Source organism: Malania oleifera, chromosome 2 (assembly GCF_029873635.1).
Source record: "Malania oleifera isolate guangnan ecotype guangnan chromosome 2, ASM2987363v1, whole genome shotgun sequence".
Taxonomy (NCBI): Eukaryota; Viridiplantae; Streptophyta; class Magnoliopsida; order Santalales; family Ximeniaceae; genus Malania; species Malania oleifera.
The window spans coordinates 30,856,365-30,869,825 of record NC_080418.1 but is presented as its reverse complement, the minus strand read 5'-3'; positions in this window follow the sequence as shown (position 1 = coordinate 30,869,825).

Here is a 13,461-nt window from a genome sequence, read left to right as displayed (position 1 = left end):
ACAATGCAACACTCAACAATGAAATATACAGAATGACAATCGTGTAGATTATATATAATGAAAGCAATAAAACAATAACACAAAGAATTACATGGTTCACTATGTCTACATCCACGGGAGCAAACGATAGTGTTTTTCACTATCTTCTTGTCCAAAGACATGAACATTACAGAGCTACAACATATACAACGTATATGTAACCCTCTCAGAAGTTTCCCCTCGAAATCCAACGTCCCAAAATTCAAAATTCAAAAATCAATGTTGGTAACCTGAACCAAATCGTTGACAGTTTTAGACATACCATCAACGATTTAATACCAAAAGCAAACAGTTGCAGAAACAGACTTAGAGTCGTCGACTATTTCACTAAATCTAGGTCAAACAGTCAACAGTTTCCTCCTACAAACTTCACTTGCTGTTTTCTTTCATGTTTTCTTATTGTACATGCATTTCACTCAATATATGAGTCACATATCACAACAATCTCAACCTTGGTGAATATACGTCCCTTAGGAGAAAATCGAAAACATAAATCCGCTACTCCACCTAAGACAAAAATCCATATAGGTTGGGAGCGCCTCTTGTCTAGCAACTGGAGACAAAAACCAAGTCCAAGAAACGCTTGAACTTGTCCATGGCAGCTTTGACTTCTGCCAAAAATCCTGACTCAATTGTAGGTATAGCAACCTGAGACTACACCTTGGATTTTTAGCAAGGTCTTCCCACAACAGTAAACACATATCCTGTCGTAAACCTCCTATCATCAAAGCCCCCTGTATAGTCTGCATTCACAAATCTCACAACTGACAGACCACTCTATTGCCTACCGAAACACCCCATTGCACCAGTATAGGGTACCTTGAACATATCCCGAACATCGCCGTCCATCCTTGGGTGCCGAGCGGTAGACAATTTACATAGATTCTCTACAAAACCACCCTAAGACAAGCACAATATCCCTGAAGTTCTGTCTACAAAGCTACCATAAGATAACCCCAATCTCCTTGCAACTCTGTCCTTGCGAATCTTCAAACCAAGACTCTTCCTTGTCATACCCAAAACTTTCATGTCAAAACATTTTCTCAACAGAGTTCCCAACTAATTAGCCTCAGTCAAAGCCTTCCTAGCAAATAACATATTATCCTGATGGTATCCCGAGTTATAACTCCCTGCATTATGATAATATCATCTCTGCCCCGAGTCTGTAACTCTACTTGCATCACATGCTTATTGCTATTGTAGTTGTATGACATATGTTTCTCTTCCTTTACCTGAGTACGTTATACCATGGCCTTTTCACCAAAAACCATGTCTCCACTGATCACCATCTTGTTTGCCATTGGATCACCCAACTTGAACCCACCTTTCTTATACCCCATAAAGATTTACCATTCTAGACATTACACCATGCTTAGATCTCACCTCACTAGAAATGTGCATGACTAAACATCCAAACACTCTCACACTGGAGTGGTCTACCGCATAACCTGTCCAAACCTCTCCTAGAACTCTCCTATCTAGTGATACACTTGGCGATTGGTTTAATGAGAAATGCATCATACTCACTTACTTCACCAAGAAGGTCCTTGCAAGCCCTGCATACAACCTGCCATGCTGCTCACAAAACTCCTTGAACAAAGCCAGCATACTCAGTCCCAATGTCTGACCTAAGGATCTATTTCTTGGTCTGGTTTTCTACCTCAACCACAAGTTAAATCTGGAAAACATTTCTGACTACTGCCGCATGAGATACACCAAGACCTTTCATGATAAACTCACGAAATAGATATATCCACCCTGTGATGCTATCCTCACCGGTCCTCACACATATGAATAAATATGGTCACCCATGCACCTTAACCGCATATGCCACAAACTAGTGTTATCTGTCTCAGTATCTACAACTGCAGCTCTACCTACAACTGTGGTACCCCATAGTACATGGATATTTCCTACTAACTTCTGTCTCTTCATCACCATTAAGTCACCTTCACATACCTTCATTATCCCACTTCCAAACTTGAAAATATACCTGTTACAATCTAAAGTTCCCAATGAAATCACATTCTTCCGTAGATCTGGTACATGCCTTACATCACATAAAGTTCTCACAACACTATCATATATTTTAATTCTGACATTTCCTATTCCAATAATTTTGCATGAAGCATCATTTACCATTAGAACATAATCAAAATTATCTGATATGTAGGTGCTGAACCAATTTCTATTTGGTGTCATGTGATCAGAACATCCAGTATCTAAGATTCAATAATTCGTGAGGCATTTTAAACCCAATTAAACATACAGCATATCACCATAATTGCTCTCTGAGTCTCCTTCCACTACATTTTAAGATTTTGACGAACGCTCTTGATTTTTAGCATTCCCCTTCTTCCACTCCGAACACTCTGATTTTATGTGCCCAATTTTCCCGCACTTAAAACATCTTATGTTATTCTTCTTCCTAGACTGCAACCGAGATCTGCTTCAGGACTTGCTTCTCTCACGTTCCTGGTTACTCTTCACCATATGAAATTTTATCACTAACCATCTTTCTTTGATAAAAACCTAGCAATGAGCTTGTTACCTTTTCCAAATTTAGGGCTTCTTTGCCCCATGTTAGAGTAGTAACCAAATTCTCATACGTGTGAAATGCCGATAGGGAATTCAATAGAATCAGCACCTTGTATTCCTCCTTGAACTTCACATCAACCTGCATCAAATCACTTACAATATGATTGAATGCGTTGATGTGTTTGTTCAAATTTGTATCATCCATCATCTTAAGCCAATACAATCTTTACTTAAGAAATAACTTGTTCGATAAAGACTTAGACATAGAGCGGCTCTCTAGTTTCTGCCAAACTGCTACTAGAGAATCCTCATCCATGACGTGATACAACATGTCATAAGCCAAACAAAGTCAAATAGTTGACACTTCCTTTGCTTCTAATTCATTCCAACTTGTTTCATCCATGCTTTTCGGTTGAACTCCGTATAAAGCCTTCACCATACCTTATTGCACTAATAGATCCTTCACCCTTCTCTACCATAAACCGAAGTTTCCCATTCCATCGGACTTGACAACATCGAACTTTGCAGAAGAAGTTCCAAAGATCATTACAATAATGCTCTGATACCAATTTGTTGTGAAAAACGAATTGCATAGTGGAATAAATCAATCTCACAATGTAGCACTCAATGATTAAATATACAAAACGACAATCACACATATTATAATGAAAGCAATAAAAAAATGGCATGAAATTTTATGTGGTTCGGCAATGCCTACATTCACGGGAGCAAACAACATTGTTTTTCACTATCTTCTTGTCCAATGACATTAACATTACAAAGTTACAACATATACAACGTATATATAACCCTTTCGGAATTTTTCCCCCGAAACCCAACCTATCCAATGTCTCAAAATTGAACATTCAAAAATTAGCGCTAGTAACCCAAGCCAAACTGTCGACGGTTTCAGATATACCGTCGATGATTTAATACCAAGAGCAAATAGTTGCAGAAACAGACTCAGAACCGTCGACTGTTTCACTGAATTTGGGTCAAATCATCGACGGTTACATGGAAACCATCAACAGTTTCCTCTTGCAAACTTCACCTATTGTTCCCTTCCATGTTTTCTCATTGTACACGCATTTCACTCAATATATGAGCCACATATCACAACAGAACCAAAAACTTGCCTTGAAATTTGACTAGAAAAGTGTTGAGAATTCCACTTTTGAGTTTGTCCCACATTTAAAAAATTGAATGGATGATGAGTGCTTATATACATGGTTGGACCCAAAACCCAATAGGCTTAAACTTTTGGGTCAAGTTGGTGCTCACCCATGTGAATTAAGCCCACCCAAGGACTCCTTCGATGCACAAAAAATTGGTATCAAAGTTGATGGTTCGTAAATATGGGTGAGCAACATCGTAAAAGTCAATACATGAAGCTAATTCTCCTAACGTGCTAACAATTAAGGACCAAGTGTGTGACCGAGACCAATAAGGATCATTTTGGCCTGAATATGGATCCAAATAGGGTCAAGATGTGGGAAGTAGGATTGGTTTGGAGGCACGTGAAATGCAATCCGAGGCACATAATATAATGACTCGACCCTTTATATGGACCAGCACAGTTAACCCAAATACAAAATACCTGTACCTGTTCATGATACATAAACAACCCGCCCTAAAAAAGGACAAACAGGGTGTAAACCATACATAATTTCAATGTAAATGTTGCGGAAAAACATAAACATTCAATAGGATTCCTGCTAGACTTATACCAGAGCTTACTATTACATCCTCAAGTACATAAATTTAGACATAAAATACAACCTGTTATTACAACCCTCTAAAAAGGAACTTCATCTAAGTTTAATACATGATTTGAACGCTTACGTAAGCTAAACCAAAAACAATCCCCCAAGTCCCTATAGCTATGAGGACCGACGACCTGATGGACTTGAAAACAAAGGTTGTATAATGGGGTGAGACACTTCTCGGTAAGGAAGAAGGTGTTACAACAATGAGTGACTGCATATATGCATATTTTCGTAGAAACTCATACGTATGGAACATTTCTTTATAATACTGTAACATATAGGATTTTTCTACACATTCAAGTATTCAAATCATGCATATGAATATTAGAACAACTACCAGCTTGGTATGACAATTTGCCTATTTACCCCCGTGGCACGGGTTGTGCACTGATACCTCTAACAATGTCCTGTTCGTACAAACAATGTCGAGCATCTTCTATAGTCCGACCGCCCCTGGTTTATTTTTACCAGCAGTTTACTAACTCCATGCAGGTCGACTATCTTAAGTACCCACAATAATCCCTCATGTGTGGTTGCACTGTACTGCCAGCATCGGAACCGTACATATAATAGTTTAGAGTATTTTTCAACCCTATCACTGAAGTTTTCTTCAACTTCTTTTGGTAGTAAGTTGTGGTTCCAGTATCATATATACAATTTATGACAAAATATAGTAACCTGTGTAATTCCAATATTATCACAAATTCAGATAATCACATCGGGTATAAACCGGCACATATCCTCTTAGTTTACCCTTTTCACATATACAGCTCGGTGTATAACTGGCCCCTGTTTTCTACATTTTCAGTATAGTAAAGTGGAATTCCAGTTCCCATATCTCATATACATAGTATAGAAAATTCATACATTTCCATTTCAACATATATCACACGAGTTTAATCCAAAAATCTGCTAAATGATAAAGAGTTCAGTAAACAACATTTAAATAAAAAAGTAAAGTATTCAAGTATCTCCTACTACATAATAATACCAATAAAGAAGTTTTGAAACATTTGGAAACCATACGCCAAAATCCATATTTTTACCAAAAATCGAAAAATCGTAAAACCGACATTTCTACTTGGTAGAATTTAGCAAATAAACAATTAAATCATACATATAAGCATAACCTAACTTTTTAGCGGTTTAGTTTTCCAAAAATGTTGTTGTAATCAAATTCCCCTTACCTTAAACTTGACACGAAACTACGTACGAAGTCGATAACCCGGGATCCTCAAAACCTAAAAACCATAGAACATAATCTTACTATAATTTTGACTACTATCCAAATATTCAATCGAAATTGAAATCAGATCCTTACCTCGATTTTTGGGAAAACCCAAAAATCCTCAAAACAACGATCCGATTCGCTAAAGTTGTAGAACTTCCTCCTCTGATCCCTACAGGAACTTCCATTTTTAGAAATGGACGTAGAACGATGAAGAATCTTAGAGAGAGAGAGAGAGAGAGTGAGAGAGGAATTTCGTTGGTTTAGGGAGGGAGAGAGAGCACTTTGGGAGAAACTTAGCTTCTAAGCAACCAAAATGGATATTTATAGGGCCTTTGACCGAGTCAAAATTGTCGACGAGGCAGCGTCTTCGACGACGAATCCGCCACACAGCTCGTCGACGAAGCCATGAGCCCAATTCCGGATATTTCTTTGACCCGCTTAGTATTTGCTCATCGATGAGGCTCTAAATTTTGTTGACGAGGCTCTAAAGGACTTCATCGATGAATGTGACTCCTTCGTCGACGAACCCAGCTTATTACGGGTTTGGGTCTCTATAGTCTCCCCTCCTTATAAGAATTTCGTCCTCGAAATTTACTAACCATTGCTAAACATAATCTTCAAAAGAGTCGACAGTTACCTACAAAGCGACTTCGGCCCATATTCATTATATACCCTCACATATGGCTAAGTAATACCGTGGTTACACAAAAGATACTTCGGAAGATTACATACATGAACAAAGCTCTCCCGAAGATCATACCATTTAATATATACCATCTATACTACTATACATCCTTATGTACTATCAAATAACTGCGGGTATCTCTGGCATATTTCAAACTCTAATTCCTATGAAACTTCTTCCATTGTATGGTTACGCCATAATACCTTCACGAGAGGTATTTCATTAGTTCGTAACTGTTGAACCTTTCGATCCAATACCTACACTGGTACTTCCTCATTCGATAAAGCATCACTGATCTCTATAGGTTCGTAACTCAGTACATATGATGGATCTGGTACATACTTCCTAAGTACAGACACGTGAAATACATCATGGACTCTGGATAGTGCTGGAGGTAAAGCCACTTGATAAGCAACTGAACCTATCCTTTCAAGGATCTCAAAAGGCCCGATATACCGAGGACTTAACTTCCCCTTCTTCCCGAACCTCATCACCCCTTTCATCGGAGCGATTCTCAGGAATACCATATCTCCTACCTCAAATTCCAACTCTCGTCGATAAGTATCAGCATAACTCTTCTGTCGACTCTAAGCTGTCTTGATTCTTTCCCTGATTAATTCGACCTTTGCAGAGGTCTGCTGAACAAGTTTTGTCACCTACCTGATCCTAGTACAACGGAGATCGACACCAACGACCATATAAGCCTCATAAGGTGCCATCTCTATGCTCGTCTGGTAACTGTTGTTATATGCAAATTCAACAAGCGGTAGATATCGTATCCAACTATCACCGAAATCCAGTACATAAGCCCGCAACATATCCTCTAACGTTTGAATAGTTCTCTCCGACTATCCATCTGTCTGCGGGTGGAAATACGTAATGAACATCAGTCGCGATCCCAAGGCATCTTGTAAACTCTTCTAGAAATGAGATGTAAAACACGGATCCCGATCTGAAACAATGGAAATGGGGACACCATGGAGTCGTACCACCTCCTGTACATAAAGTTATGCTAGCCTATTCAGAGAGTAGCTGACTTTGATTGGAATGAAATGTGCAGTCTTCATCAGTCGATCCATTATAACCCATATGACATTCTGCCCATGCACCACCACAGGTAAAAACCCATCACAAAATCCATCGAGACGTGTTCCCACTTCCACTCAGGGATGTCGAGTGGCTGAAGTGGTCCTGCCGGCCTCTGATGTTCTACTTTGATCTGCTAACATGTCAAGCACTGCTCTACAAAACAAGCGATCTCTCTTTTCATGTTAGACCACCAGAAAGATTCCCTCAAATCCCAGTACATTTTTGTACTATCAGGATGTATAGTGTAGAGTGAACGGTGTGCCTCCTCCAGAATGACCGGTTTAATCACAGCATCATTCGGTACACAAACCCTACCGTGAAATCTCAATATCTCATCGCGAGAGACATTGAAATCCGGCTTCAACCCCTTCTGAATTCCTTCCATAACCTCAACCAGCTCAGGATCCTCCTTCTGCGCCACACGGATCCTCTCCTGCAAAGTTGGCTGTACCACCAAGCTAGCAAGAACAACCTAATGGTTTCTTTCACTACCTCCAAACTCAACCTCTCAAGGTCCATACAAATCAAATGCTGAAACTCCACTGCTGAGATTGACGCATCAACAGAATTCCGACTCAGAGCATCAGCTACCACATTAGCCTTTCTTGGGTGATAGCTAATAGTATAGTCATAGTCTTTAATCAGCTCAAGACATCTACGCTGTCTCATGTTAAGCTCCTTCTGGGTGATAAAGTATTTAAGACTTTTATGGTCGGTAAAAATTTCACACCTTTCACCGTATAGGTAGTGTCTCTGAATTTTTAGTGCAAACACTACCGCTGCTAATTCCAAATCATGCATCGAGTAGTTCTTTTCGTATTCTTTGAGTTGATGAGAAGAGTAAGCAACTACCTTGCCTTTCTGTATTAGAACACAACTAAGACCCTTTTTCGAAGCATCACTATAAATAACAAAGCCACCAACACTAGATGGAAGAGTCAAAACTAGAGCAGTGACTAGCCGCCGTTTCAGCTCCTAGAAACTCAGCTCACACTCATCCGTCCAATCATACCTCATGTTAATCCGTGTGAGTTTTGTCAAAGGATCTACTAAACTAGAGAACCCTTCTACAAACCAATGGTAGTAACCTGTAAAACCTAGAAAACTTCTGACCTCCTGAACATTCTTCAGTCTCGCCCAGCCCACTACTGCCTTAATCTTACATGGGCCATCAGTACACCTTCTTTAGACACTACGTGCCCCAGAAATGCAATCTGTTCTAGCCAAAACTCGCACTTCTTTAGCTTAGCATATAACCTCTTATCCTTAAGCATTTGCAATACCAGTCTTAAATGAACTTCATGCTCTATAGCACTCCTAGAATACACTAGGATATCATCAATAAATACCACAACGAACTGGTCTAGATATTCATGAAAGACCCTGTTCATCAAATCCATAAATACTGCAGGTGCATTAGTCAAACCAAAAGGCATAACCATAAAGTCAAAATGGCTATACCGGGTTCGAAATGCAGTTTTCAGGACGTCCTCCGCTTTCACCTTCAGTTGGCGATACCTAGATCGTAGGTCAATTTTGAAAAAGATCTGCGTGCCCTGGAGCTGATCAAATAAATCATCAATCTTGGGTAGTGGATACTTGTTCTTTATCGTCACCTTATTTAGTTCTCGGTAGTCGATGCATATCTTCATCGACCCATCCTTCTTCTTCACAAATAACACTGGTGCTCCCCAAGGATAAACATTGGGTCGAATGTACCCTTTGTCTAGCAGCTCCTGGAGTTGTTCTTTCAACTCTCTCAATTCAGACGGAGCCATACAATATATTTCGATATAGGCGCCGTACCTAGAGCTAACTCAATAGCAAATTCCACCACACGATCTGGAGGTAAACTTGGCAATTCCTCTAGAAATACATCAGGGAACTCACGCACTACAGCAATCATCTCTAGTTTATTTGTAAGAACCCAAACCGTGATAATGGGGTTTATATATGTAAAGAGAGGGACATTTTTGTAAAAGAGCAGGTTCGTCGATGAAGCCAGATTTTGCCAATGAAGCATTTTTTTTTCTCGTCAACGAAATTTAGAGCCTCGTCGACGAGAAAAAGCTGAGGGGTCAGGAAAATTTAAATATCATGGTTCGTCGACGAAATCGATGCCTCGTTGACGAAATCCCTAAAGACCTCATCGATGAGGACACCACTTCATCGACGAAATCCTCCGGGTCAAAGGCTTATAAAAGATCTTTTTGGGGTTGCTTCTTGGCTAAGTTTGGAAAATTCTCTCTCTCTCTCTCTCTCTCTCTCTCTCTCTCTCTCTCTCTCTCTCTCTCTCTCTCTCTCTCTCTCTCTCTCTTTCTTCAATTCCTTCACCGTTTGTCTCCGGATTCACAAATCCAAAGTTACTGTGAGGATCAGTGAAGGATTCTCTATGTTTCTAGTGGATCGGAATCTCGTTTGGAGTGATTTTGGGTTTCAGGCCAAAATCGAGGTAGGGCTCGATTTTCATTTCTGATTCAGTATATGTATAGTAGTACGAATTGTAAGTATGTTTTGTACTATGGTTTGTAGGTTTTGGAGTCTCGGTTTGTAGTTTTGAGGATTGTAAAGTTCGTAGTTGGAATTCGGGTTAAGGTAAGGGGATTCTGTTTATATTAGTTCATTTTTTAAATCAGGATTGGTAAGCCTGTAGGTTATGATCGTATGTATGTTTTGATTACTTATTTGGGAAAATCTATCGGGTAAAAACATGGGATTTTTGAGTTACAGTTTTTGGGAAAATTGGGGATTTCGGGTATCATCTCTACTTTGTTTGGAAAACTGTTGGTTGCATTAAAACTGTATTATTGAGGTGACCGTAATCCATATTTGCATAAACTGTATACTTGAATTTGTAAACGATATGATTTGCCGTAAACCAAATAAGTATGGTATGTTTGTATGTATGTATTTTGTTCCAGATATTTGTGAAACAGTTATGTGGTGGCTAATTACCATACGTTGAAATGTATAGGTACGTGAGTTCCAAAATGATTTCAAGAATTTGTAAAACAGCCATGTATCGGTTAACTACCGTGGGTGAGAGTGGCCGGCTCTATATCTGGGGTGTGAAATATCACCAGTATATTTCTGCTGGTCACCGAAGGGTGTGTTCTACACCGTATGTAGCAATGGATTCACAGTGGGCCTAGGTCGTCGCAGCGTAGTTGTACATGTGGCAATGTAATCGGGGTGAGACTAGGTGACCTTGTGTAGTTGCGTATGTAGTAATGAATTCACTATTGGGCCTGAGTCGTAGATCTTCGTAGTTGCATGTGTAGTAATGTAATTGCTGTGAGACTAGCTGACCTTGTGTAGTTGCGTATGAGGCAATGGATTCACCATTAGGCCTTGATCGTCGTAGCGTAGTTGTGTATGTAGCAATGTAATCGCTATGAGATGAGGTGACCTGGTGTAGTTGCGAACTAGTGTGACAACACTGACTGTATGTATGTATGCATGTATATATGTTGGGTATCGTATGAACTGGAATGGTTTTCTGAAAATACTGAAACTGTATGTAATTGTATGAAACTATACGAATTGTTTCAAACTGTATCGTATGTATAGTGTTATAAAGTATGTAAAATGACACTAGTATGCCACACACTGATTTAAATTGTTTTCTTCCTTACTGAGAGGTGTCTCACCCCGAATGTACGTACAATATTTTTAGGGCCTTCAGGTAGCAGTAAGTAGCATCCTAGCGTTTGAAAGCAAGGGGTGTTGTAGCTACTGCTAGTACTTTTTAGGTACGAGTTTTGGTATCCAGGTTGTCAGTATAGTTTTGTGGACACCTGGAGTATGTGTTGTAATTATGGGAATGTATATCCTAGTTGTGTAGACTCTGATATGATACTGTTATTGTATAAAAGGCCGTATTCTGCTGCGTATTATGGATGAGTATAGATGATTGTGTGTATGTATGTGGGCATCCATTTACCCCACGGGGTCGGACCCCTTTATGTATTGTATCATGTATGTTTAAATTGATACAGAGACAGGTTAGGTTACTTAAATTCACTTGTGGGTCCCATTTACGGGTTTGGGGCGTGACAGCTTGGTATTAGAGCGAACTAGGTTGTTAGATCTTGCAGACTTGGTTAGGAGTATAGATGTGTACATACCCAGAGTATAGGATGTAGGAAATGGGTAGTGTTGGTTGAGGGTTGTTCTGTTGCTAGATTGGGATTTGTCAACGAAATTCCGTGTTTTTCCTAGGATGATGATTCCAGTAAAGGCAGGGCAGACCATTGACGACTTTCGTGTCGGTGTGATGGGATAGACTTAGACCTATGAGAGTAATAGTTGACATGATTAGGTCTATGATTGTGTTAACTGTGTATGATATAGGAATTCTAACCAATTCCTAATCTGTTTTCAGTATGGAGCCCAAGGATAATAGCTTGGAGAGTGGCTCCGAGGAGACGGCGAGTGATGAGTCTCCTTTAGTGTCTCGTGGTTTGGTGAGGCAGGTGATCTGAAAGATTAGGTGGAGTGTTAGGAGACGTGAGAGCTCTCCTACTGAGGCCGGGTGTACCATCGAGAGGTTCACATGCATGCACCCTCCGAAATTTACAGGAGGACCTGATCCAATAGTAGCAGAGGACGGGGTTGAGAAGACCGAGAGGATTTTGGAAGTCCTCCACTGCACTGAGAAGCAGAAGGTTTTGTACGCTACCTTCTAGTTGACTAGGGAAGCAGGGCGATGGTGGACAGCAGTGAGCCTGCTGGAGAGGTAGAGGGCTGATCCATCTAGTATGACGTGGGGCTGTTTCAAGGAGGTTTTTTTCGAGAGATACTTTCCGGTCTCCACTCGGGATGCCAATGCCGATAAGTTTTCGGGCCTAACGCAGGGAACTTTGACGGTGTAGAGGTATGCTTCTAGATATATCGAGTTATCTCAATTTGCATCGTACTTGGTTCCGAATGAGCACGAGAAAGCTCGAGAGGGGTTTGAGGAAAGAAATTTTCCATCTTGTAGGGATGCTGCAGATCTGTGAGTTCTCTGTCCTGGTGGATAAAGCCACCATACTTGAGACTGACCTTCAAGGAGATGAGATAGTGCAAGTTCAGGGGAAAAGACCAGTATCTTCTGGTCCTTAGAGTGGTCCTCAACAGAGTAAGTGGAAGAAGAAGAAGAATTACAGCTCTGGTTATCGGCAGAACACCGAGCGGCTGAGTTCTCAAGGGGATTCATCCTCCGTACCGTGCACCAAGTGCCATAAATGGCATGATGATGAGTGTCAGCCATTTTGGGGTGTTTGCTACAACTGTGGCAAGTCGGGCCACATGGCGAAGAGTTGCCAGGAGCCGAGGAAGGATATGCCTGCACAGAGTCAGAACCATGGGAGTAATCAGATGCCTCGAGGGAACTACCAGACAACCAGGGCTCCGGCGAGAGTATATTCACTTACTCTAGCAGATGCGGAACACGCTGGGAATGTGGTGACAGGTACCATGTTATTGCTTTCGAATAGAGCTGTTGTTTTGTTTGATTCGGGGGCAACCCATTCGTTCATATCTGCTAGTTATGTGAAATTATGTTGGGTGGAAACCTATGTGATGAATGAGATGTTGTCTGTGATTACGCCGACTGGGATTGTAATGACTTGTAGTAAGATGTTAAGAAACTACCCAGTTGTAATTCAAGAGAGACTGCTACTAGCAAATCTTGTAGTATACGACATGTCGGGCTTCGACGTCATACTAGGAATGGATTGGTTATTCTCCAGTTATGCAGTAATTGATTGTCATAGGAAGGTAGTAGTGTTTAGACCTCCTGGGAAGCAAGAGTTTGAGTTCGTGGGATTGTGTGTGCGTTTGACGCCACAGATTTTATCGGCATTACAAGCGAGGAGGTTACTCTTGGATGGTTGTTAGGGGTACCTAGCTTGTGTGAAGGAACCGCCGTGGGATAAGTTGAGACTTGAGGATATTCGGGTGGTCGACTAGTTTCCAGATGTGTTTCTTGAAGAACTACTTGGTTTACCTCTGGATCGTGAGGTGGAGTTTGCGATAAAGTTGCTGCCTAGCAAGGCACCAATCTCTAAAGCTCCGTACCGGATTGCTCTAGAAGAACTTCGAGAGTCGAAGGAGCAGTTGCAAGAATT